Raw genomic sequence first — 25,364 nt, 5'->3', positions numbered from 1 at the left:
TATTAATTTCTGTTTATTTTACAAATATTAGGAAACTAGTTTTCAAATTCACACCTCACCAAATGCTTTACAACAATGATTTGTTTCATTAATTTTATCATCTGCATGCCTTGTTTTTTTATAGCAGGTTCTTTGCTGAGAGACATTAATTTGTGATGGAGCATCCTAAGAGCCTGTGCAGAGGATCCAAGCTGATAAATGTTGGTGTACAGGCTGCCCACCACTACAAATTTTTCAATTTGCAGTGCAGTTGGGGCACGTAATAAATTTCTGGGGGGTTTATTTTAATTTGACAGAAGCCTTGAAATTTTTCTGTGCATATTTTCTCACTGTTTTAACATACATATGAGCCCTCAACATCCAAATGTCAAATTCTGTGTGATATGGGTTAGGTAATAAACTCTATGGTATTATTTTTAGAATACCTATAAAAATAACTAACACAGTTTAAAGTCATGTCTTAGTTAAATATTCAGTGTAGAATTGGTTTTTAACTGAATTCAGTATCTACTATTTCTGAGTTTCTCACTAATAAATATAAAGTGATAATGGAAAGTGAACAGGAAAATATTCTGCATATGCTACATTGACCTTATATTTAAAATGCAAAAATGCTTGTGCCACGTGGTTAAGAAAAGTAAAGTGGGTTAGTGCTTACACCTGAATGATAAAGAGGACAGTGCAAACATCCTTATTTAAAATATTTCCCTTAAATTCTCAAGGTATACAAAATGTCATGGTTCTCTCTATAATAGCAAGAGCAGAGAGCGGCAGCCAACACAGAATCCTATTTCTGATTTTGATCCAGACTCATTCTTCCTGCCCATTCCAGGAGGGTGCTCTGGAGCTGAGAGTGGCAGTGCTACCCCAGTACAGGGAATGTGGGTGGGCAAGTGGCCCAAGGGAGCAGAGTCAGGTGCCTGCAGTGCCACCAGCTCCACTCCAGTCACGTCTGGCACATCCATCACGCAACACCCGCGGGACAGTAGTTTCACAGCCCTTGCTCAGAGGGTCGCACACATCCTTACACCTCCCAGGTGATGAACTCCTCCCCAGAAGGAGCAGGAGGCAGGGCTGGAGGTCTGCACAGCCTTCGTCCAGGTAAGGGCAAGCCCAAGTGAGGGTTTTACAGGCTTTTGCTCTGTTCCTCCCTGCCAGTCTGCTGCGTGTGCTCCCTGGGATGCTGAATTCCTCTGCTGGAAGCTGGAGATGGAGCTAAAACTCAGGTGTTGGGACTGGACCTCCTGTCTCTCCTCTGAGTGTGGTGTCCGTCAAACACTGCCAGTGATGGATCGGTGCAGGAATGGCAGTGGGGAAACTCTACAACAACAAATGGCTGCTGCTGCATTCCCTCCCCTCCTCCCCAGTCCCTGGGTCCAATTTCTTTATCCCTTTCAATATAACTGAAAAACAATGAAGTCAATAGAAAAACCAGTTAACCAGACCCTGACTCAGCCCTTGGTTTGCTTAAACTCGAGTGCTGTGGAGTTAACCCATGCCACGCTTTCGTTTACTTTACCTTCATGTCTTTCCTCATAGCAGACAGAAAATCCTATTTTTCATATTTGTTTCTCTGGACCTTGGCCAGCTGAATAGAGGTCAAATACGTCAAGCTGGGTCTAAAAGACAGCAAAAAAATGAGCTGCATTTCAACCTTTTTCTCTAGCAGAGTGACAATATAATTCATGTTTATATTCCTGCCTTCACCACCGTCCTGCTGTTTGACCTTGGCAAAGTCACTTCATATTTTTGGACCTTCATTTCTCCTCCAGCTCACTCTTTTCCTCTTGAGACTTATATGGGGCAAAAATAGACAAATAGACAAATATCCAGGGCAAAATGTGGCTTACATGGTGCATTGGCATTGCTACAACAAAATACTTCCACATCCTGGACTTGTGGTCCAGGCAGAAGTTTTGGAAAATAATATCAGCGTAAATTCCAAGTATGGGATAAACATAAAGCAATGTGCTGTAACCCAAGCATGCCATGGCTTTGCAGCATTCTCACTTAAATTAGCAGGCAGCTTCCTGATGAGAGCAGCTCTGTTCCCACCAGTTTGCCATGCAGCAGGAAAAGCCAGTTCAGGTAAGACCAGGAGCTGAGCAAACATGAAATGCCTTTATTTGAGTGAAACTCACGTTTTAATGGAGATGTTTGGCTGCCTTCAGATCTAATTTCAGGATCCAAACACCCCAATTTCCCCATAAGAATGTGTTCAAACATTGCTTGACTGCCATTCTCCTTTGCTGCAGAGCTGGGAAGTCATCACAACGGATGAGGAGTCATTATAAAGTTGACAATTTGCCCCTTTTCTTCAAAAAACCAATTCTGCAGAGCTTCATTCCTTTCAGCCCACACCAACTCTCATCCAAAACCTTCCCTGCTGCTCAAAAGAAACCTGAAATTTCCCAGCTGCAGGATTAAACTCATCCTCGCCCCCTCCAAACAAACAAACAAATAACAAAGGTGGGAAGAAATTATCTCTACAGTAGGGGGACGAAGGTAAAGATCTTATATGCTAATCATTAGCAGAAAAAAACCCAATCCAACTGAAGTCAGAAGGAAAGAAAAGAAGATGTAAAGGGGAAATACGGACATTGGAAGTGAAAAAAAGGCAGGAGCAGGAGATCCAAAGTGCTGCTCCAGGAGTGTTTGTCTGCTGTGTGAGAGTGGCCAGAGCCCTGTTCCAACTGGGGGAAACGGAATTATTCAAGTTTTACACCCCCAGCAATTCCCGCAGTGACTCCTCTGCGTTCCAGCTCTCCCCTGGGCGGGAGCCACCCATCCTCTGTCCCCGTTGTCACCCTGTGCTCTGCCTTGCAGGAACGCTGAGAACTGGGAGAAAAGGAGGGAGAAAAGGAGGGAGAAAAGGAGGGGGAAAAGGAGGGGGAAAAGGAGGGAGGGCAGCCCAAAGCCAGCACCCCCCTGCGCCTTGCGAGCCTGTGATCTCCTTTAAACCCATCACTTATTCATTCTCCCTTCCTCCCCGTGATGACGACTTGCAAAAAAAGGAGAATTTCTTGATATTTATCATCATCATCATCATTATTATCATTATTATTACTACTACTGCTACTACTACTGTTGTTTTATATTTTTTGGGTATCCCTGGTCTGGAAGGAGTTAAAGTCATTATCTCCTCGATGTCCACCGCATCCCCGCTGAGCTCCATCAGAGCTGCCGGGGCAGTGGCATCGCTGCCTTCACCTCGGCTCCTCGCAGCCTCGCGCGGTGCCCAACTGCTGGAGTTTGCTAATTTGTGTGTTTTCACTCGAGGCCTGCTGATTCAATCATTTTAAAGATGCCCATTTCTTCCAAGCCAGGGATTTTATGACTCTAAGGATTAGAAGCTGTTATCCCAACAAACCCTGGAGCTCTATATATTCTGATTTTATGGTAAGCTTCACTAATAAACTGTTTAAAACATATGCTAATTGTGTTTATTGTATTCTTTAATTATCATATGTATCATTAAAGATGTACTATCCCGTTTGGAATCCTATTACCTAATGCCCTTCCTTTATTTATTTATTTATTTATTTTCTGGTTTTTGGTATCATGTCACAGTACTGCATTACTTAAAAAAAAAAAAAAAGAGAGAGGAAATGGAAATACGGATATGTATTTTAGCAAGAAATTTTATTTTCAATTTTCATAGTTTATTTAAAAGTAGAGTCTTTCAATTTAATTTGAAATGTCCCTCATGAAGAAAGGCAGGCAGGGAATGACATAACAAAACATGGCATTCTGTCCCTGTGTGTTTTATTCCTTAATTCTTTTTAAAAAATATGCCTCCCTATCATCTACTATGCTTAGTTTTCTGTTTTCAGACTGCTCAAAATGATAATTTGCCTGGCTGAGTTGGGTTACAAAAAATCAGAATAATTGTCCCCTCATTTTTGTTATATCTCATTATTCTTATCATACATACACACACTCACACACACACCCCAGCGTGTGCATAATAAATAAGGCTCTATTATGTATATACATGCATCATGTACACAAATGTATATTCACACTAATTGTGCTCGTTTTTACCCATTAATGAGGAGTTGTTTTTCCAAAATAGAGATACCTGCCATCCGAACTGTGTGAGCAGTTTCCACTGCTTTGAAGCCTGATCTTTATCATGAAAATTGTTTTATCCTGTTGCTTTAAAATGATTGTGCCTCTGCATAAGAAAATCCTGAAATTAGGATTTATTCCCCTTCTCCTGACTTGCTCCCAACAGCCAGAACAATGTCCCTCAACACTGGCTGCTGTTGAAGGCAGTGGCCTGTCCTGATTCCTATACTGGTTTTATTATTTTTGCTCTTTTTATTTTTCACTGGGGAAAATAAACTGGCTTTAACATGGGGCATTTTGCTCATTGCTGAAAGAGAAAACAGCAATAAAATATCCCAGCATTTTTCAGCTGCGCAAGTCAGGGGAAGGGCAGGAAGACGCATGTGCAGCGAGATCAGTCCGTGCTCATCAATACTGCAGAGGAGAACAGTAAATATGTGCAGGCACACAGCAGAAAAATGCACCACGCTCACTCCTGTACTCGTGCACCAGCTCAGACCTTTAGGTTCTGTTTCCCTCCCTGCATTTGAGGAATATCCTGGGGTAAACACAATTATCCCAACACAGAGTTCTGTTTTGATGAAAAAGAATGAAACTGCTGGGCTGCTCTGCTGCTGGTATAGTGAGGGATTTGCTGTCAGGAGTTTATCAATCAGACTTTTTAAATTTTAGTTGGTGAAGAATGTTTCCTTTAGGTACCAGATGTTAATGTCACCTCATGAATGAAACTGCTTCAGCAAATTGAATAATGTCATTTGCATTCACTCATTCTAAATAACACGGCAAAGTGGCAATGCTGCTTGTGTTAAAAATTCTTTTTCCAGGCAAAAGAGTATCCAAGACACAATAAAAAACTGAGATTTGGATTCTTCAATGCACTTGTTAAATAAGTGTACTATTGGGCAAAAAAACTTAAAAAAACATGTAATTTTGGTTCCTAAATGTTGGTAACCCACAGCCTAAGCATCCCCATCACAAAATACAGAACATATTGTCAGGTCAGTTTCTGTTTATAGGAGTGATGGGTGAATTTGGAACAAAGTCCCTGCATAGGTGTTATCACTTTTCTCTTGCTGGGATCCCTGAGGACAAGATTAATTTTCTGTTTTGCCTTTTTGGAGATAAAACCCATTGTTGGTTTGACATTCCAGCCACAGGTGTGCTTCAAGCTGTAGGAAGAAGTAGTGGATTGTATCCCATCAAAACAACCCCACCGTGGTTAGAAACATCTCAGCCTATGGTTGATTTTATCCTGAATTCCATGAGTATAATATTTGGGGTTTTGGTGTGTCTGGGCAGCCCTGGGGGAGCACATCCCCCTTGCTTACACCAGCCCAGTCAGCACAGAGCTCTGCCCTTGCTGCAGCCTCTGGAAATGATCATTTTGCACAGCCCTACACAAATTAAAGCATCGCCATCTCTCCCTATAATATTAATGGATTTTATGCTACTTTTAAAATTACACTGTTTTCAAACAGGAATACATTTGAATGTCAGACTCTAATACCCAAATATAAATGTCAAGACCTCTGTACATCTCCGACATGTAGGAACTAATTTAATCATCTCAGTGAAACGATTTCAGTTCAGACAATCACTTTGTTCGAGTGGAAGGGTTATGAAGAGGGTGCACTGCCACAGGAAAGTGCTTACACAGTATTTAGGGCCTTGTTTTTTTATAAAAAGAAAACCAAGATGGGCATTTGTTCAGGAGTGGAAATTCCCAGCCCCTGCTAAGCTGATGGCAACTGTGGTAATCACACTGCGGGCTCAAAAAATGGTGCATAGCACCTAGGAATAGTAAATGCTCACTTGTTGGGGAAAGAAAGGGGAGGGGGCAGTGATGGAAAATTATTTTTCCCCTGTGTCTGGAGAAAGAAAAGAACAATCTTGTGAAATCTAGGCTGCCTGGCCAGTGAGTGCTGCTGAGCTCCCGAGTGGGTGATCCCACCGGCTGTGCACACACGGACACGGGAGAAAAACCAGCAGCAGTTTTGCATATGGACTGTGGGCTCCTGCTTCTAAAAATCAGCTTAGACAGTTGCATTCCTCCTTTTCACATATGGCATTTTTTAAAAAGGCAAAGGCAGTGCAGGCAGGTTTTTTTCTGAAGGGTAACTGTTAAACAGGACTGGCAGAAGGAGTTTATTCCCTATCAGGAATACTGCTACCCCCAGCATCAAAGTACTCCACTGTAATCCGTGGCTTCACTCTGTTCTAGGAGGGAGGGAAGTTCCTCCCAAATTTCAGGGGTAGCTGGGATCGGCTTCAGGCCACTGCTGTGCAAAGACTCCCATCAGCAGGGGTGCAGTGACTACGCGAAAGAGAAAGAAACATCCCAGCTCCTTTCTGGAGGTTCTGGAGGATCAGGGAGGCTTGAGAGGAAGTAGCATAGTCAGAGAAAGAGGGAGAAGAGAAAAGGGAAGGGTGGGTCAGAGCCTGGAGACAAGGGGAAGGGATGATTAGGGACCCCAGAGTCAATAAATGAAGGAGAGGCACCAATCCATGTGTGTGGGCAGTGTTTGCCCATGTCCTTTCCCTGGGTGTGCCATCACCTCCCCAGCTGCACCCACCACAGTCTGCACGGGAGCTGATCCAGCTCCTGGTGAAGATGCTGGGAATAAGCACGGATTCAGTGCTGATTGCACTTCACTGTCTTGAATTTAAAACTCCCAGCCCTAATTCTGTCTTCACAACAAGTAGGATTAAAAACTTTGAACTGAAATAATGTTGCTGCTGTTTTGTGCAGCATGTTTCACCCCCGAACAAACCAAACCAAAAGAATAATCAGGGCTGCAGTCCATGCTGGAGAGCTTTGGTGAAAGAAGCTTAATTTATTGGGTTACTTGTTACAATTAGATGCAGTATAGATAATGTCAAGTTATATTAACAGCTCTGAGTTTTTCCAAGTGTTGGTATGAAAACTGCCCAGCCTTGATAATGAAAACATGCGCAGGAAAGCTTTGTAAAACAATCAAAAATCAATCCTGTGTGTCAAGTTGAACATATCAATGAGACAGTTTGTAGTCAGAGGGTTTTCTTATGAAGTGCTGTCAACAGTCAATGCTACACTTGTCTGATCCGTCCAGCCCCGCTAAGTGGAAAGATTTCTCTTTATATTAACCCAATAGAAAAGGAAAGGAAAACCAGGAAAATGTAAGCCACGGTAATTCATCTCAAGTGTCCTGAAGGACAATTAGCAACAAAGGCTAGCGGTGGTAAGCCGGCTCTTTGGTGGGGTTTGGAGATCCGGGGCTGTAATTATTGAGCCATCCTGCTGAATAGCACAATCAATGCTTGACGGCTGCGCCGGTGAGACGGCTGGAGCTCTTGTGTAAATGAAACATCAGGCTGGGGGAAAAGGGGCCATTGTGTTTACCCGAGCCTGGATCAGCTTTTAGAGAACAATGAATCTGCAATCCACGCAAGACATTTTAATGGTGTTGTCGGGATCTTTCTTAACAGGAGGTTGGGGAGATGGAGAGGGAGCGAGAGCGGCGCCGGCGAGGAGGATGGACTCCACCTGCACTGTGCAGGTGTACGTGCATCCAGCCCCGCTGCCCAGCTTGTCCCAGCTGCAGTGGTCCTTGGAGCTGGCAGCAGCCACCCAGGATCAGGGCAGTGGGACCACAGTGCAGTCGTGCCAGGCTTCACGACTGGCTGGGCAGGTGACAGGTTTTTGCACCCGACTACACATCTTCTGCCCAAAGGGCCTTAAGCCTCCTTCCCCTTGCTCCCTCGAGCATGACTCTTCCTGATTTATAGCCTCAGGGTTTATCCCTCACTCTCTTTCACAGTATTTTCACTCTTTCCTTCCTTCTCTCTCAAAAATGAGCTTCTCCATAACAGCATCAGGCTCAAGCTTTTCAGCCTTCCCCTTAAATTCCCATCTAACTTCTCATGGTTGCATCTCTATTCTTGTCATGTGTTACTTTCTTCTTTCGCAGCAGAAATATTTATCAAACTGGGCTTCAAACCTGCCAGTAGCTACACTTCCCCTTCAGTTTTCCCAGCATTGCTCCTTATATTGCAAAATCATCCCTTTTTCCAAGCACTGAATGAACATTCCAGCTACAGCCAGGGAGGTTCTGGGAGAGTTTTGTGTAGGTGCATGCCCAGAGATGAAAGACTCGGCCAGATTTTTGTGGCTATTCAAAGGTATTTGCTAATCCTCTTTTCTCACCAATTGCAATATTCCAGTCCTGGACAATGTTGCTGGGTGGGAAGGTGACAGGTATCCCAATCCCTTGCTTTCCAGCTGGAAGAGCAAACCTGCAGTGCCAACAGACATAAAATTTCCTTTTTTTTGCCCCTGTGTAGATTGTAATGCTCATCCCTTCAAGAATATTAAGGTAAATAAACACCTGTGGAATGTATGTTGCTTTGTGCTTGTTTTTACTGCAAGGTGATGAAGTAACCCTGGCTGTGCTAAGCCTGGAGAAGACAACAGGAACATCCAAAGGTTTTGGGAATGCATTTGCTTTCTTTACTCAGGCTTCATTCAAACACATTTTTGCAGCCAAGCCGCACCTTTTTGCAGTGTGAATGACATGGTGCCCATCCTACCCAGACCCTGCCAACACCGTGGTGTCTGACCCCTGCCACTAAACCCAGAGTTGAGTCCCACTTTCCTCCCTCCAGCCCCAGCACCTGCTCAGCCACGGAGCAAACCAAGGCTGGAGGTCTGTGAAGTGCTCGGGGCAGCACAGAATACTCACCCATAAACCACCACCACACACCTCCTCAGTGGAAGGCAAACTCTGCAGATGTAATTGATTAGTAACTATCAGCTAATTGCAGGGTAATCACATGATTATTTTTGCTTTGCAAACTGAATAGTTGCCATGAGATTGGATAATTGTGCGGGGCAATTTTACACAGAGGCACATACCAATGTAGAGTAAACCCAGCCTCGGGGCTGTGTACAGCAGGCAGGGTGATTTTATTCCTGCAAGTTCAGTGTGCACATCAGTGCACTGTGTGCTTCTAAAGGCATCCCTGGATCCTGTGCTTTAAAGGAGAACCAAAAGATAGGAAATTGCACTACCAGCGTCACTAGAATGAAATAAAATCCCCAAACTTTTGGCAAGGCAGCACCTTGACAGGTCTGCCAGCCCCAAGGGGAGATGCAATGCTCCTGTCCTTTGCGGGAGGGTTTGGGCTGCAGGAGCACACTGTACTTAGCCCCAGGAACTTGTTTGCCTGCAACCCACGTAGGCACCACAGCCACACCTGCAAACCAGTGCAAAGCATCTCCCTCTTCTCCCAAGGCCTCGTCACAAAACACAGAGATGATGGTAGGAATATTTTGTCCTTTTGTAGCTCATTAAAATTTTGGTGTTGGTAGTAGAGTCAATCAAATGCCAGCAATGCAACCCAAATATTTTCCCAGATGGGTTGAACATTGTACCAGAAAGCAATTGAAGAAATTATTTTCTCTGTTGGCAGGGCAATTTCAAAGGCACTTTAGTCTCTGAATGTCTCTTAGATGATTAAATATTTCAAGCGATTTTCAATGTCACCGATTCAAATTAATCAAATATTGAAGAGATGGGGTTAAAGCTGGAAGATGTGTTCTCTTTGGCCTCTCAGTGTTGTGGCATCAGACATGTGGGATAAATGTTCCACACAAGAGGCCTGTACATTCTGAGTTTAATGGAAGCATGAATGCTTCCCTTGCCAGGGAATCCTAAAGCTTCCTACATGTCAGGATTCCTGCAATAAACACTGGAACTACTAAAATGGGACCAGCTGGGGAAAAAACTCACATCTCAGTGATTCAGAAGAAATAGTATAAAGAACCAGCATATATCTGAATTACAAAAATGCCTGTATTAATTTCAGTTTGTCATTACAAGACACATTTCTGTGCGAGCCAGGAGCCAGCAGAACATACATGGGAATATTTTTAGGCTTTATGCAGGAAAAAATAACACAAGAAACAAGCACATTCATGGATGTACAGGAGCATGTTCAGATCCTCAGCTGATGGAAGTAAGCCTCCATCATCTGTTGCAAGGGAGATACAGGGATTTACCCCAGCTGAGGTTTCAGCTCAGTCTGTGGAAATACTGTTGATGTCAAGTGGCCAGAGCAGGGAGCCTTTGTCTCTTAGGATGCCTTCAGGAAATATTGCAGGAAACAGAATATATCTGTGAGGCCACACTGCCATCAGAGGGACTGGGTACAAGAAAAACAACTTGAGTTCCACTTTTGTATTCTGGTATTCACTCCAATGTCCTCAGAAGCTGCCATTGGGAGGCTCAGCCCAGGGCCCCAAATGAACTAAAAATGTTTCTGTGAAGGCAAAAAACCCTCTCAGAACGAGTTACATTGGGTTTTACAAGGAGCCACACATGCTCATAGCCTGATTTAAAGAGAAAAACAATGAAAAAAAGGCCAAATTCATTGCTAGCAGGAATGTTTTTGCTCTCAGAAGACAATCTATTGGTAATGTTGCATCTGCAATTAATTTTGAGTGACACAGAAATCTCACAAACACTAACTGATCTGAATTTGGAAGAACAGACACAATCATTTTCATAATGCTCCCTGATACTCCCACACCAGGCATTTAAGGGTGTGCCAGCTCATCTTTCTTAGTTTCCAGGTGTAGGTTTTTGTGACTGGAAAAATATATGTATCATGCAAACACTGTTTTTTTTTTTTTAAATATCTCTGGATTTAAAAATCTCAGTGGTTAAACTAAGAAACATGTTAGAAGTAGAAAGGATAGGTTGAAAGCTGTAAGTAAAAAAAAAAATGGAGGAAAAATCAGGGTCACCTGGTTAAAGTCAGACAAAAGCCACATTTCAAAAAATATACCCTGTAATTTAGTCAAAATGGAAAGGACAGGAAAAAGGTCAATATTGTTTTAAATGAGACTAACAGCTTCCTTTATGTAATGGGTGAACTCCAGTGTGTTTCCAGATGATTGGCAATTTAGCTGCTCGGGGGGAAAAAAAAAGGTTAAACTTATCAGCACACAAAAGTGCCAGCAATTTTTTTCTGTCACTTTCCTACAAATTAACCTATTTTAAGGCATTCTGAAGCTCATCAGCAAGCCCAGGTGTGGGTGGGAATGGGGGTCACCACCAGGCTCACATGCACAGGGAAAATGTGGCAGCAGCTCCGGGAGGCAGCAACCACACAAAGGAGCTCTCAGAGATGAATCCCGTGAGGAGAGGGTTTATATTTTCAAAAAAAGGAAATAAATACTCCACACTCTCCTCAGTGAATGAGGTTTGCTCAGCCCAAACACTAATGTGGGCCCTGAGGTGAGATGCTCTGCATCTGTGAGCACGCTGGAAAGTGTAAGGGGTGGATGCTCCAGGGGGATGAGCATACAGAGTTCTGCTACATCACAGAAACATTTATGGACCTGCATCCTGCCCAGCCCAACCCCTGGCTTTGGAACAAGGACAAGCAGAGGAAAACACAACTCTAACCCCGTCCCTTCACAGACCTTTGCTCACCCAGCTCCAAAGCCTGTCATAAACGTGCATGTGACTGGGATTTTTGGGATGTAATCCCTGCAGTCAGCATGGAGAGAACACCCTCTAGTGCAGCTGCAGCATCAGTCTGCTCTGCTGTCTGTCTGTCTGTCTGTGTGGTTGAGGGCACTTACAGCTTGATGGACAAACATAAAGCTGGGGTCACACCAGTGGTGACAGTGCCAAGCACGGGGGTGGCCACATGGTGTGTGCTCAGGCACAAAGGCATCCCATCATCTCCTTTTTTTACAGAGAGGTTATTGATCAATATCCATTTATTTTCCCCATGAGGCTGGCTCAGCTCTAGTCCACGTCTTTCACTGGTGGGGTGTCTCAGGGTGTGGATGAAGTGGGACTGAGGAGGAGGTGGGTTGGTCATCAGCAGAGTGTGGGAAAGGATTGCGACGTCCAGGGGATGGGAAAGCTGGAGCAATGGTACAGATAGAGGTAGGAAGGGGTCTGAATAGGAGGGCAGGCTCAAACCCACCTCTGAAAGCTTCCAAAAGGCACAGATCCTCACAGCAGGGAAGGAATAAAAGCAGAAAAGTAGCATTTTTGTTCATTGATTTATATAAGAGATACAGGCTTTCCTAAAGACACCCGCATAAAGGAGACCTTTAGCACTAACATTTTCAAACAATAGTTGGTCTTTCCTTTCCATGGTGATTACAGCCTTTCTAAAAGCTCAGGGCAGGGCCTCCAGTCACACCATGTGCACTGGGGCTGGGCAAGGCTCTACCACACACTGCACTCTGCAGTCTCAATAGAAAATACAACAATTAATTTAAACATAATAGCCACAATTTTCAAGAGGACCAACATGGAAGTCCAGTGGGTTGAGGCTCCTGCACCATTTATGGCCAGAAGTTTCCACAGTCCAGAGGTGTGGCCCTTCAAAGGGAGGTGCTCAGAGCTCTGAAATTCCGGGATTTTTACCTGCTGCAGTCTCTTAAGGGGGACATTAAGGGCTTTGGGCTGAATCACTGAGCCTCACAGTTAACAATGCTTTTAGCCAAAGCAGTGGCTCTCCCTTTACAACACACTAGGTAGATAAACCAGCAAATTCAATATCTGGATGTTTTTTAGTGTAGATTTTAAATACAAGGATGCTTGACTGGCTGCTCTACACCGTGACAAAGCTCTTAATGATTGCTCCAGATAAATCCACAGGTGAACCTGCCAGTGAGTTAATCAGCAGAAGAGGCTTGACACAGTGGTATTTTGATCTTTGGGATTTCTGTGAGTACTTATGGGCCCTCTTTTTCCTTCTCTGACTACTAAAATCATCAGCAGCAGCAGGTCTCCATAACCAGATTGCTCTAGAGCAAAATACTGACCAAGAGCAAACTGCTGACCTCAAATTAACAGCAAAGACAAGACTCTTGTAAAACTTACAGGAGTATGATTGCAATTCAGGCCATTAAAATGTTTCAACTACTTTTGCTTGACCTTAATGCTTCTTTTCTTGAATACCTGAAATACCTGGTTTAATCTGCTATAGACATCATTACCTCTGCCATTACCTCTTGTGACACAACTCTTACTCTCATGATTATTCCTATAGATGATAAAGAAAAAGAGTGAAAATATGAGTTATTTTCAAGCAGTGTAGTGAGCCTTTAAAATTTATCTTTGATATCTAAGTAATACAGCTTAATTTTCTTTTAAAAGAAGTTGTATTCACAATTGGAGTAAAATATGATGTAAGCAGGATAAGGGGGGATGGACTGAAGCTGTCCAGCAAAGCTTTCAGGGTCAGGTACACTGTATTGTGCAGGGAGCTGGTAAATACCAGGTTAGGGAGAAAATTAGGAAGGCTTAATTTTCATTTGCTCTTTTCCCCCTCTGGCATGAGACAGGCAGCAGCTCCTGTTACAAAAACATTAACTTGCAGAGGCCTTTAATAACAGCCTTCAGTGAACCTAGAAATGTGAAGAGGGACAGTTTCGCAGTCTAGGGTATTTGAATCAGTAGCTTTTCATATCACAGTTGAGGCATAAATAGCCATTGTATCTGCTGAAATTATTTCGATCAACTTACGTATTCACCAAGTGGTGTCACTACCACCGTTCTCCATCGCAGTGCTGGAGGAGCTAAGATTTGAGGAACTTGACAGGATAATTAAGTATGAAAGCAGACTGGATTTAGCAGGACCCCAGTGAGTCAACAATCCCGATTGTTTCATCATCTTGGCTTTGTGCTGTTCATATCTTATCAGATTAGATAACAATCTGGTAGAGCTACGAGTTGAATTACCATGTTGAACTGCACAGTTAGACCACATGAAAAACATCAATACACATTTAAATAATCCCATTTTCAAACTCAGATAAGAAATGGCCAACCTCTACAAATCAAAGGCATATCCTCAGGCTAAAATAAAGAATGGTCTGATTACCTATTCAGTGGTATCAAAGTGCAACAATCAAATGCTATTGCCAATATAACACAGAGGGCCTTATAGCAAAGCAGGAACACAACGGCCTCCTGACAGCAAATATCAGAGCTTGAATTCACAGGTTGCAAATTGCAAAGGTGAGGAAAGCATAGCCAGGTATCTCCCACGGAATGGAAATCTTCCAGTGCCTCAGAGCCTTTTCATCGTCTTTCATGTTCCTCCTTTCAGTGCTCACAGGGCTGATGTTCTCATCCTCCAGTGCAGAAGCTCAGGGGTTCTCCAGGCAGCAGATCCCTCCTTTTGTAACATTTCCATTGTCCTGCCTGGACACAGAGTCTGTCACCAGCCTACACACAAAGTTCCCCGTGCCCTGTCTTCCCCGAATGACCCCTACTCTCCCAGAAACCCCATTTCACAGTCTTTTCCATGGGAGAATCCCTGTGAGGTGGTCAGGCTGTAGTACCTGTAGGAGCTTGAAATTGTTCCTCATTCATCCTGGGTTGAGAAGAAAATTAAGCTTGGAGAAGCTGAGATGAATGTATGGCCCTTTTAATTACAATCACAGTTTCTGCCATCCTGCCAGATCCTGACACCCCGTGACAGGCGAGCAAAACTGCATTAAAAACTTTGTCACTGAGAATGAAAATCAAACTGAATAAAAATTCAACAGGGATCAATTCTCTTTAAGCACCACCAGTCATTCCCCTTTCTTCCTCCTTTCCCCACCCCTCACACAATTCTCCTCTGATCTTTTATGCAGCTATTTGCAAACTAACCATTAGTTGTCAGTCTGCAGCCATGCAGAGCTGGCAGCCAGAGGAGCTGCACCCATGGAGCCGCCAGCAGCATGGGAACAGCACAGAGAGCACACACGAGGAGAGGTGTGACCCTCCAGAGCAGGGAAACGCTGTCAGTAAACAAAGCAACCTGGAAACAACCGAGTGGTGACCCCAAAAGTGAGGCCCTCTCTTGGGCACTGCTCCCAGCGCGAACGAGCGGCTGCTGTGCGGCACTGGCGGATGAGCTGATGCCCAGAGGTGGCCCTGGAACACTGGAATTGTGGCACCTGTTGTGGCACAAGGGTGGAGGGGACGACATGGAATGCTGGGAGAGGCTGCTGCCCTTTGGATTTCATCAGTGGAAAGCAGAAAGAGCTGGGAGAAGAGAGGGACATTAGTAGGGTTTTTCATGTTTTTCGGCCAATTATTTTCAAAGTTTCCTTTGCTAGGAATACTTTTGATTGTGATATTCTTAGACAAAATAGTGAAGGAGCACATACTTCCCATAAATGCCCCGTCCCTGGAAGTGCTGGATGGGGCTTTGAACAACCTGGTCTAGTGAAAGGTGTCCCTGCCCATGACAGAGAGGCTGGAATGAGATGAGACTTAGGTCCCTTCCAAATCAAACCATTATGGGATTCTGTGAAAATAGCCCACTGCATTTTATATACTTTTCTAAACTGGAGAACTCTCATCTGGGTTTTCTCAGAAGCTCTTTGTCTGCAGATTAGGTCCTGCAGCAAAGAATATCTGCAAATTTCCAGAGTAAATGGAAGCTAACCTGGCAATGAGCACCATCCTCATGATGAAATGAGCAGTCTGCAAGATGCAAGTGTGGAGGGTAATAAATATGGGCTGTGGATATTCTGGGCACTCATCTTGAAAAAGACCAGGGTGTACATTAATAGGAAAAGAAAGTGTCAGAATGAAAATACCTTTGGTGTGCTGATGCTGGATGAAGATGTGTGAATAAACCATAACTCGATCTGTTAAACTGTTATCTGCTCATGGCTTATATACCCTTCAGGATATGGTTCATCTGACCAGGACTGGTCAGAGAACAATTTCCCTCAAGGGGCACAGTGTTAGCTTTGAAAATAATTGATTTTTTGAATGGTGTCCAAATTGCAGGGCTGTGTGCATCTGTACTCCATTTTGGGTCAAACAGAGCATGTTCTGTCCAAAACGAAATGTCTGACTCTCATACCTTTCCTTAAAACAATATTTATCCAGAGCTGAAGAGAAACCATGAGTCTGAAATTTTTCAAGTATATAATTTAGGAAATTTTGAACAAAAAATCCTGGTTAAATGTTTCCACCTTTGCTACTTGAAATGGTTTATGAATTCAAGCCATACTGAGTGGGCAGTTTTGATTAATGTTGAATGTGATTTTTAGTGACCAACCCATCCATACAGCACATTGTCTGGGACAATACTTGAAAGTGATTGAAGGAAAACCCCAATCTAAAAGTTGCAATTGGGAACAGTGGCAGTTTGAACCCAGCAGCTTTCCAAGGACAGAGGAGGAGGAGGAGGAGGAATTCAACCATTGGCTCCACATACCTCGGAGGATTCCCTTGCGATGCTTCCAGAGCAGATACTTGGAGCTCTGCTTGGCAGCACACGAACTCCCTTCTCAACTCCTTTATGGGTGTTGGCAGCATAAACCAACATTTTTCCTTGCAACTTCCCCAGAACCCTTATGTGACGCAGGCCCAATGTCAAGAAATCAGTCAACTCCTCAGTTACAGTTTTATTTTCCCCCCAACCTTTCACGGGTGCTCAAAGCGGCAGCCCCGGGAGACGGCGCATCCCCGGAGTCTCACAGCCTGTGTGTTTGGGATCATCTGAAGGGTCTTCTCCCGTTTCACTTTTCCGACATAAATGATTCCATGCTTCTAAGTTGAGGAACGTGACTGTGCAGCTCTTTCAGACTGTCACAGCTCATCACATTCCCAGGACTCCTGTGCAGTGAGGTTAGAGAGACATTTCCAAAATAAGGAGCAAAATACCAAGGAGATAATGATGGATGGGAAACAGAGATTTTTTTTTTTTCATTTAAAAATGTATTGATATATACATCGATGAGCTAAACTGACAAGCTGTGCTTGAGAAAGGAGTAATTGCATCTTTAATAATATTAAACCTGACACCTGCCTTGGCCAATAACACGCAGTCCTGACACTATTTAGTTAACAATTAGGGCACACAAAAAGAATGAAGAGGAAAAGAGTACTAAACTGAATCTGCATTTTAAAGAATTTAAAAATAAAAAGAAAGACTGTTAATTGTCTAACACTTTGCTAATTCAACCAGGCATGCAATTTAAAAATAGCTTTGCTTTTTCACCGAAAGAGGAATTAATTATAATCCCATATAGGAGAAAAAATATTTAGGATAGGCACAGTGCTCTTGGAAAGAAAACCCCAATGCTAATTTGTATCATAAGCACAATTACAAGAGAGGGCCTCCATTTGAAAAATAACAGAGAGCTACATAGCTAAAGGATATTATTGCAAAATGATAAACTGTTCAAAGGTAGGAGTGAAAAAGAGGGTCTTGTCTTTAGTGGTACATTGCCATGTTAACTTGTTTAAATGGCATAACTTTGCAAAAAGGTGCCACAACATTTCAACATTTTAAAATGTCATTATTAAAAAATACACACCACAAGTGGTGTCTTTATATATTTCTCTCTCTCCTTTTTTTGTTTTGTTTTGGGTTTTTGGTTTTGTTTTGTTTCGTTTTGTTTTTAGAGGGCTAATGTAGTACTTGCAACTTCAAACAGAAAAGGAAAGGAAATAGCAAAGATGGTTCAAGGTGATCTTGAGTACCACCAAATGTAAACAGGTTTAGAAGCAAATTTGGCTTTGCAGGGTTTCTTTCCCTCTGTATATACATTCATCTGTGTTTTAAACAAAGCCCACATGCATCCTGGCAGCTGGGTGGATATTGTCTGGGAGTTTGAGATGGGAGGTCCTCCCTGTGCCAGGCTCTTCTCCATCCTGATTGCAGGGAGAGCCATGAAATGGCACTGGGTTCAGCTCAGACCCCACAGGTGCCAGGAGTTTTGGCTTTTTTATTTATTTCTTGGAAGGGCACCTTAATCATCACTACCATGCTGCTTACTCCTCTCCTTTTTTTTCTTTTCTTTTTTTTTTTTAAATTTGTATTTTACCTTTGCAGTCACACTTGGGTTTCTTCAGGGAAATAAATGTGTGGCTCAGTGTAGCAAAAGACAATTATTTTTTCTCAGTTTGCTGCCTGAGCACAGTGAAACATTATACGAGCACCTGTTTTTATCAGCAGCGGTGGCCAAAAAACAAAGGGAGGAAGGAATGAGACAGCAAAAGTCCCTTATGGAAAGGTCAGAGGCTCCCTGTTGAACCAATAGATAGATGAACATGCAGAAATTGTCAGGAATTACCAGAATCAAGGAATCCTAGAATGGTTTGGGTTGGAAAGGTTGACGCTCATCTCATTCCAGCCCTCCCACCATGGGCAGGGAACCTTCCACTAGACCAGGTTGTTTAAAGCCTTATCTAATCTGGCTTCGAAGCAAGTTGAGTCCATGGCTGGCAGTGGGATTTGCTATTATTTATTTCTAGATTTTATCCTGTCAAAGATTGACAAAAAGCTCAAATTAATCCCTTAAAACTATTTTTTTTTTTTGTGGAAACCTTTGTTCTTTTCATCCATGAGTTCTGCAGTAGATTTCAGTGGGATCATAAGTGTGCTTTGGGTAGGATTAAAAAGCAAAAGGGAGGTTGGGACTCCCCCGTCCTTTGATTTCTAAGAGTTGCTGTGTATGGCTGGAGGGAAGTGTGGAACTGTGAGCTTCAGCTCTTGGTTCTGTGCCGGCTTGACTGGATAAACTGATTTCAGTCTAAGAACCTCAAACCAGGAATTTTGGTGCACTTACACCTAGAATATTCTGCAAATAAACCATCAACACATGTATCTAAATGAAGTGTGTGCACACATTCTTCTTCCTATAGACACGTATATGTGCACTCACACTTATATGTGTATATAAAGATATCCACTTCCCTAATTTATGCTACATAGAAAACCCCACACAGCTCTTACACTGGGAACACACATGACTGTAACTGAACTTGATTTGTGTGGTTTTTTTTGCATTTTTTACATTGCTCCTCTGTCAAATAATCAATTACTTTGTATATATGCAGCAGAAGCATATACATTTATTTATACAGATAGAACATGTTATATCTATACATATAAATGTATTACTTACAAACTATTTCTCCAAATTTTGTGACAGTTCATCATATTGAAGGTGCAGTAGTTGGGTTAAAATGACACTGTTGAGCCCCTGGGGTCTTTTTTAATAAATATATTTTTGGCTTCTGCCTTCTGGAAATCTGCACTAGGCTTTGAAACTCTTGAAAAATTGATTTGCTTTTTTATTGCTGCTTAGTCCACACTATAGGCTGGACATATTTTCTTCTTTTAATTGAATCTGCCCATTACACTGCACAAGTGCCAGGACATCAATTTAATATCTAGATTTTTTGGTGAGCTTTCAAACACACACAACCCCCCCTTATTTAATATGGTTGGATGTTTCTATTTCGCTCCTCGGAGTTTTGATTTGTCTATTAGCATTACAGTAGCTGTCCAAGTTGTGTGATATTCCTTGGGAGAAAAAGATATAACACACTAGAGGAATTTTTCTTCTCGCTGCTGCTGCTTTCCTGCTGTAGCTTATCTTCTTAACAAAGACAGGACTAGAGTGGGTTTCACAATCTGAGGAAAAGCACTTTAGCTGTGAGATGCACCAATGGGTAAGAACTGAGCGAAGATAAACATCCCCACATCAAGAGCACCATGAAAGCGCTCCAGCAAAGAGGGATGAGCAGAGGCTCTCGAGAGCAGCCAGGGAGTCTCTGGCACAAAGCAGGGCTCTGCCCTTCATTGCTGTGATAATCATGCTGGGGACAAGTGCTCACCTTGCAAAAGTTAAAATTGGGCTTGTAAAAAAAAAAAAAATTAAAAAAATAATTGTGCCAAAACAGAAATCTTAAAAATCCCCAGGAAGCCCGAAGTGCCTGGTCCCAGTTACTGAATGAGGCTGGGAGCAGCAGCTCATGCAATAGACACAGTGACAGTCAGGAGCAAGAGTTTATTATTTAAAGGTACATACAGGTTTTGATTGGGTTAGAGGTAGTTATTGCACCTCTCATGCCTTCAAGCCCATGAGCAGCTTGGATCATCCCAGTGATGGAGGAGGACAGCATCAGGCACATGTTCCAAACTGGCTGAAAGAATTGACCCACATTAATTAATTAAACCTCTTGATTAACTCCTTTGACAAGGAAGTAATAGCAGTATAAGGCAAATGGAGCTTAAGGTACTACAATAATTTCCCTTTGTGTAACTGATGTATTTGCTTCCTTGAAAACCCCTTCTGCAGTAAGAATGTGGAAAGGTGCAATGCAAAATTTGCATCAGAGTCTGACTTAATCTGAAAAATTTCCAGGACAAAGAAGAATGGTGTGCAGAGAGTCAGAGCAGCAAAAACTTCTCCGATGCTCTGATAAGTTCTAAATGTGTGCTCCTATTCCTGATTCTGCAGCCCTGTCCTCATCTCCCAAATCCAGTCCTTTACTCACTGCATCATTATTTTGAGTTTTTATCCACCATCGGTTAACAGGAGCAGGACATTCATGCTGAGAAGTCCCTTTACAGGCTGCACAGTGCCTGGCTCTGTGATTGCTGTCTGGGATTAGGAAAGATAGCCCAATATCAAACACTTTTCTTTGGTTTTGTTCTGCTATCATGCTAAACAAGTATATTGTACTGGGGTAAAAAGTGAAATCCATCGATACAGCCAGGTCCATGTGTGATTAAGGTGAGGCAGCTGTATGGGGTCGCAGTCGATTGGGATTAAGGAGTTCCCTCATGTGCATTACTTTGATGTAAACCCCTCTCCCCACTGGATCAGACAAACTCTCAGCTTCAGCCGACTGTCAGCTTCCAAACCTAGAACAAAGCAGGGCCTCCACAATCCCAGAGAGAGAGAAAAAAAAATTACACTTTAAATGAATCTCAGAAATAAAAACAAATGCTGGAGTTATTCCAACAGGGTTGTATCATGTAACTGTGATATTCCTGGGCAAGGAGGGGGCAGCCCTGGAGCAGGTACTATTCATTATTATTGATGAATATTCTCAGGGGAAACAGAGGATGTTGCTTAATGGCTTGATCTAATACATCATCAGAGAAGAGGGAAAACATGGAATGAAAGATACCCTCAAAAGCAAAAGCTGAGGAATCTTCTGAGCTCTGGCTGGTCCTTTAATTACCCACGCTGCAAGGGAGGAACACACCAAGAAGATGGCTTCAGTGAAAGTCCTTTGAGGGGAAGTGCTTTCACTACTTGTTAAAGCTGAAATAACGTCACCTGGAGGTTAGTTTTTTCATTAGTTCTTCGAGCCACTGGAATATTTAACAGAGACCTGTGCATCTAATTTTCCGTGTGATTGGCAAAACTACCTGTGCCAGGTGGGCAGGTGCTGAAAGAAATAGGCTTGTAAAGACAATCAGAAAAAAGCAGGGAAAAAGAGGATGTCAGGAGATGATCTAACCCTGGCATGGAGCAGGTATGTGCAAACAAAACTAAGATTAGCCAGTGAAGTTTTAGGGAAAACAACACTTAGAGAAACAGACCTGCAGACATGGGTGTGCTGCTCCTCTGCAAAGTTAGACCTTTTTTCCTTCTGAATTGTTTGGATGACTGGAAGATCAAAGCCAGATGATAAGGCAGGTTCAGAAGTGCTCAGTGGCAGCTGCTCATCTGCTCTCATCTCTCCAAAATCACTGAAATGCTGCATCTGGCTGCAAGAGAAACCCTGAGACACCACTGTGGCATGTCTCTGTAGGATGCTTCCTCAGGACAGCTCTGACAGCTGTGCGGACTTGCAAGCTCTGGGAACCAGGAATTCCCCCATCACAGCCTCTCGCATCCCCCTTTGCCCTGAGTGGGGACCCAGAAAATGCCCTGGGTCCTGCTGGGGAGCACTGGGCTCCCGGTGACTTTGTGCTGGCCACCAGGGATGCTCTGCCAACTGTACACAGGCTCCAAGCCCTGCACGCCCCTAAAATTTGCCCAGCTGCCTGCGAGGGGCCAGGACCAGCCCAGCCAGCTGGCAGCAAGGAGGGCAGTGAACAGAGCAGGCAGAGGAACCATTAGGAAAATATCCCTGGCGCAAAGCCTGGCAGGCTTGCGGTGCCAGTGCGCAGGGAGCTGCAGCAGGAGGGGTGGCACGATGCTACCTGGACTGTCCCTGGAGCCTGGGTGACAGCAGGGTCCCCAGCCTTGTCCTTAACGTGGCTACGAGAGCCACTTGTTCCCATGGAAGAGCCGGCCAGGCTCTGGCAGTGCAGCTCCTGGGGGCTTTGTGCACAAGGGCTGTGGGCAGAGACACGGCCTCAGGGTCTGAGGGAACTGCAGCAGCGGAGCTTGCAGGACTCCAGCCAAAGGAAAGGGATGGAAAAGGAGCTGTGTCCCTGCACTGGGAAATGGAGGGAGACACTGGATTAGCACTAATTAGCAATACTGGGTGCTGTAAGTTAACGAGCTACAGTGTGACAGCAGCCCAGTGACCCAGGCTGGGCCATCCCTGACTGTGCAGTTTGGATCTGCCCGGCTCCCACCCTGCCAGGCATCCATCCCCCTGCTCTGTCAGCAGAAGGGAAAAATCGCTGCCTGATCCTCTCCTCTCTCACAGCTCATCTCCCCCCACTGGTTTTGTTAAATGCAGCACGTTTCCAAAGAAGCAGATTTTAATTTCAATAAACTCTGTAAGAAATAGATCAGCGCTAAGGAGGGGAGCAGCCACAGGAAGTGACTTTAACTGCTTGGCTGCAGAATATTAATAGGTTGGAATGTTATTAGAATAATTTTTCACCGTTTATTAGAATAATTTTTCATCATGAATAATAAATTAATAGAATAATTTAGTACCATTAGCCCTCTGTTTGAAAGGGTATTTTATTTAAAAGTAGCTTGAAAAGTGGCTTTTGGGGAGGTGGGATGGGGAGCAGGTCATGGGTGGAGGAGGTGCTGTGAAGCTCCTTCATGCAGGGACTCACTGCTTGCCTTTATTCCCCGCAGTTTTCCTTCTGGAAAGCCCAGCCAGGTGAGTCCATCACTACTGATGGCTCTGAGAGGGTCGCTTGGGACAGGAGATGACTGACACTGAGGATTCAATCCCTGGAATCCTGCAGCTCAGGCCTCCAGCCAGGCATCAGCTGACATCCTCTGCAGCTCCACAGCCCCGAGGAAAGTCCCTCTTTCCTTCCAACAGCCTGGGAAATGGCCACATCCACTCCCAGGTACATTTACCTGGTTTTAACTCCTTGTTTCCCTACCTCACAGTGAGACACTGATGCCCATTTCAGCAGTTTTGTGCAAACCAAGAGGTCCCTCTCTGCCTCTCTCAGTGTCTTTTTTTTTTTTTTTTTTTTTGTTTGCATCTGTGTGGAAGATAATCATTCCTCGGAAGGCTATTCACACCACAAAAGCACAATGACATTATTCTTTCCCCCTCTCTCTCTTTCTACTGTTTTACTCTACAACTGACAATTAATGTTAGAAAGAACATGAAATGGAGGAGAAATTACAGCAATTTATCAACCAAAATTATAGGTGTAGACACATGTCAGCAGTGGAAACAGTTTCTATCAAAATTAAAGTATTTAGAGATTTTCCTCAAATTTCAAATTATGCAAATCCCATTTTTGTGATATGCTGGTACTGTAGCTTTAATTGCAGGATTACCAGCAAGCTGCAAACTGCACTTGTAACCAGGATTCAGCTCTTTGGAGAGTGGCTCCCTTCTCTAGCACATCTTATTAATTCAACAAAGTTCCCATCTCTTTAACAAATTAAATATGCTTTGCAGAACAGGCAGCGGTTTTCTCGGTTTCAATCTGTCACGAAGGACCCTGCTGTTTGCAGAGGTTACTCGACAGCTGGATGAACAGACAGGTTTGAGTCCAAACACGGATTCAAATGCATATTTATACATAAAACATATTTATACAACAACATCACAGGAACAGCTTGTGCTGCTGAAGTTTCTACAAGTCCCTTTACAGTGAGGACACTGTTAGCAAAGGTGGAGAAGGAATTTGGATTTCACCTTCTTCCTCCAGGTCTTTCTGTATCAGTTAAAGCTGCTGTGCGACCACATGAGCTCCCACAAGGATGGAACTTGCTTTTCCTCTGGCAGCAATGGGCATGGCTGGAAGGCCCTGTGCCAGCAAACCTTACACCGTGTGCTCCTGAGAAGCTGTTTGATCACTGCCAGACTAATTAGAAAGTACAATAGTCAAGGTGTTATTTCTCTTCCTTCCCTCCTTTTATGTTCCTCTGATGTTGCAAAATGACTCGAGGATGAAGCACAGGAGCAGGCAGGAGCTGGGTAAGGCCCTTTCATGGCAGGGAGTGCCAGGAGACTGCTGGGCCAAGGAGGGGAGATGCGATGAGACACCAGGGCCTGAGGCATCCCTGTCTGCACTGGGAGGACGTGGTTCACTCCCAAGAGCCAGGACAAAGCAAAGTAAATGGGAGGAGAGGAGAATATGTTCCACCTCCAAAGGAGAAGCAAAGAAATCCCTCTGGGTAGCTGCTCTGTAACATCATTTTCTTACTTGCCAATGAAAGAAGAGTGGGGATAACCACACTGCACCTCACAGCATTTAACCTCAGTGCTCTCTTATCTGTATCTGACTGCAACACTGGCATCAACCTGGGGTTTTTAGGTGGGTTGAAATGATGCTCTTTAATGCAAGAACACCTCAGTGCTGTTCAACACGTCAGTGCTGAGAGTCACCATCCTACCAATACTGGGGCTGAAAATCCTTTCTCAGACTCGACTGGGCAGTTTTGACATCTGGCTGTAGAAGATCACATGGAATTTGTAAACACTGACAGGACTGTGAGCTCTATGTAGAGAGGTGTAGAGTTTGTGACTGGTGCAAACAGTCACAAAATTGGGCTGGGCTTTTTATGCACTTGGCTTGGTCATCTGCTGACTGAGTGACACACGGCCACTGATAAAATTTGGAGATAAACTAGCATTTAATTTCCCTTTTTTGATTGTTCTGCCAACCAGAAGTTAAACTCATGGTGTTATTCTTAGGATTGCCATGTGCAGGGCCAAGAGCTGAACTTGATGATCCTTGTGTCTCCCTTCCAGCTCAGGGTATTCTATGATCCACTGATGATGAAGTGAAGTAAAAGGTGTCAGGAAGTTCTGAGGTGCAACAAGAATTTCAAGGAATGACAGAATGGGTCAGGTTGGAAGGGATCCCTGTGTATCACCTGGTACAACCTCCCTGTTCAAGCAGGGCCACCTCAGAGCACACCCATCTGGTTCTGGGATATCTCCAGTGAGGGAACTCCACACCCTCTCTGGGCAATCTGTTCAGTGCTCGGTTACTGCACAGGGAAGAATCCTTCCTCATATTTAGGTGGAACTTCTCGTGCCTCAGTTTCTCCCTGTTGCCTTGTCTTTATTTGATTTGAGTCCCTGTTCTGGTAGTAGCCCTTGGTGCTGGGGCTGCAGGTGCTGCTCCATCTGCGGCAG

The sequence above is a fragment of the Cinclus cinclus genome, chromosome 18 (genome assembly GCF_963662255.1).
Source record: "Cinclus cinclus chromosome 18, bCinCin1.1, whole genome shotgun sequence".
NCBI classification, from domain to species: domain Eukaryota; kingdom Metazoa; phylum Chordata; class Aves; order Passeriformes; family Cinclidae; genus Cinclus; species Cinclus cinclus.
Note: the sequence above shows the minus strand (reverse complement) of the source record.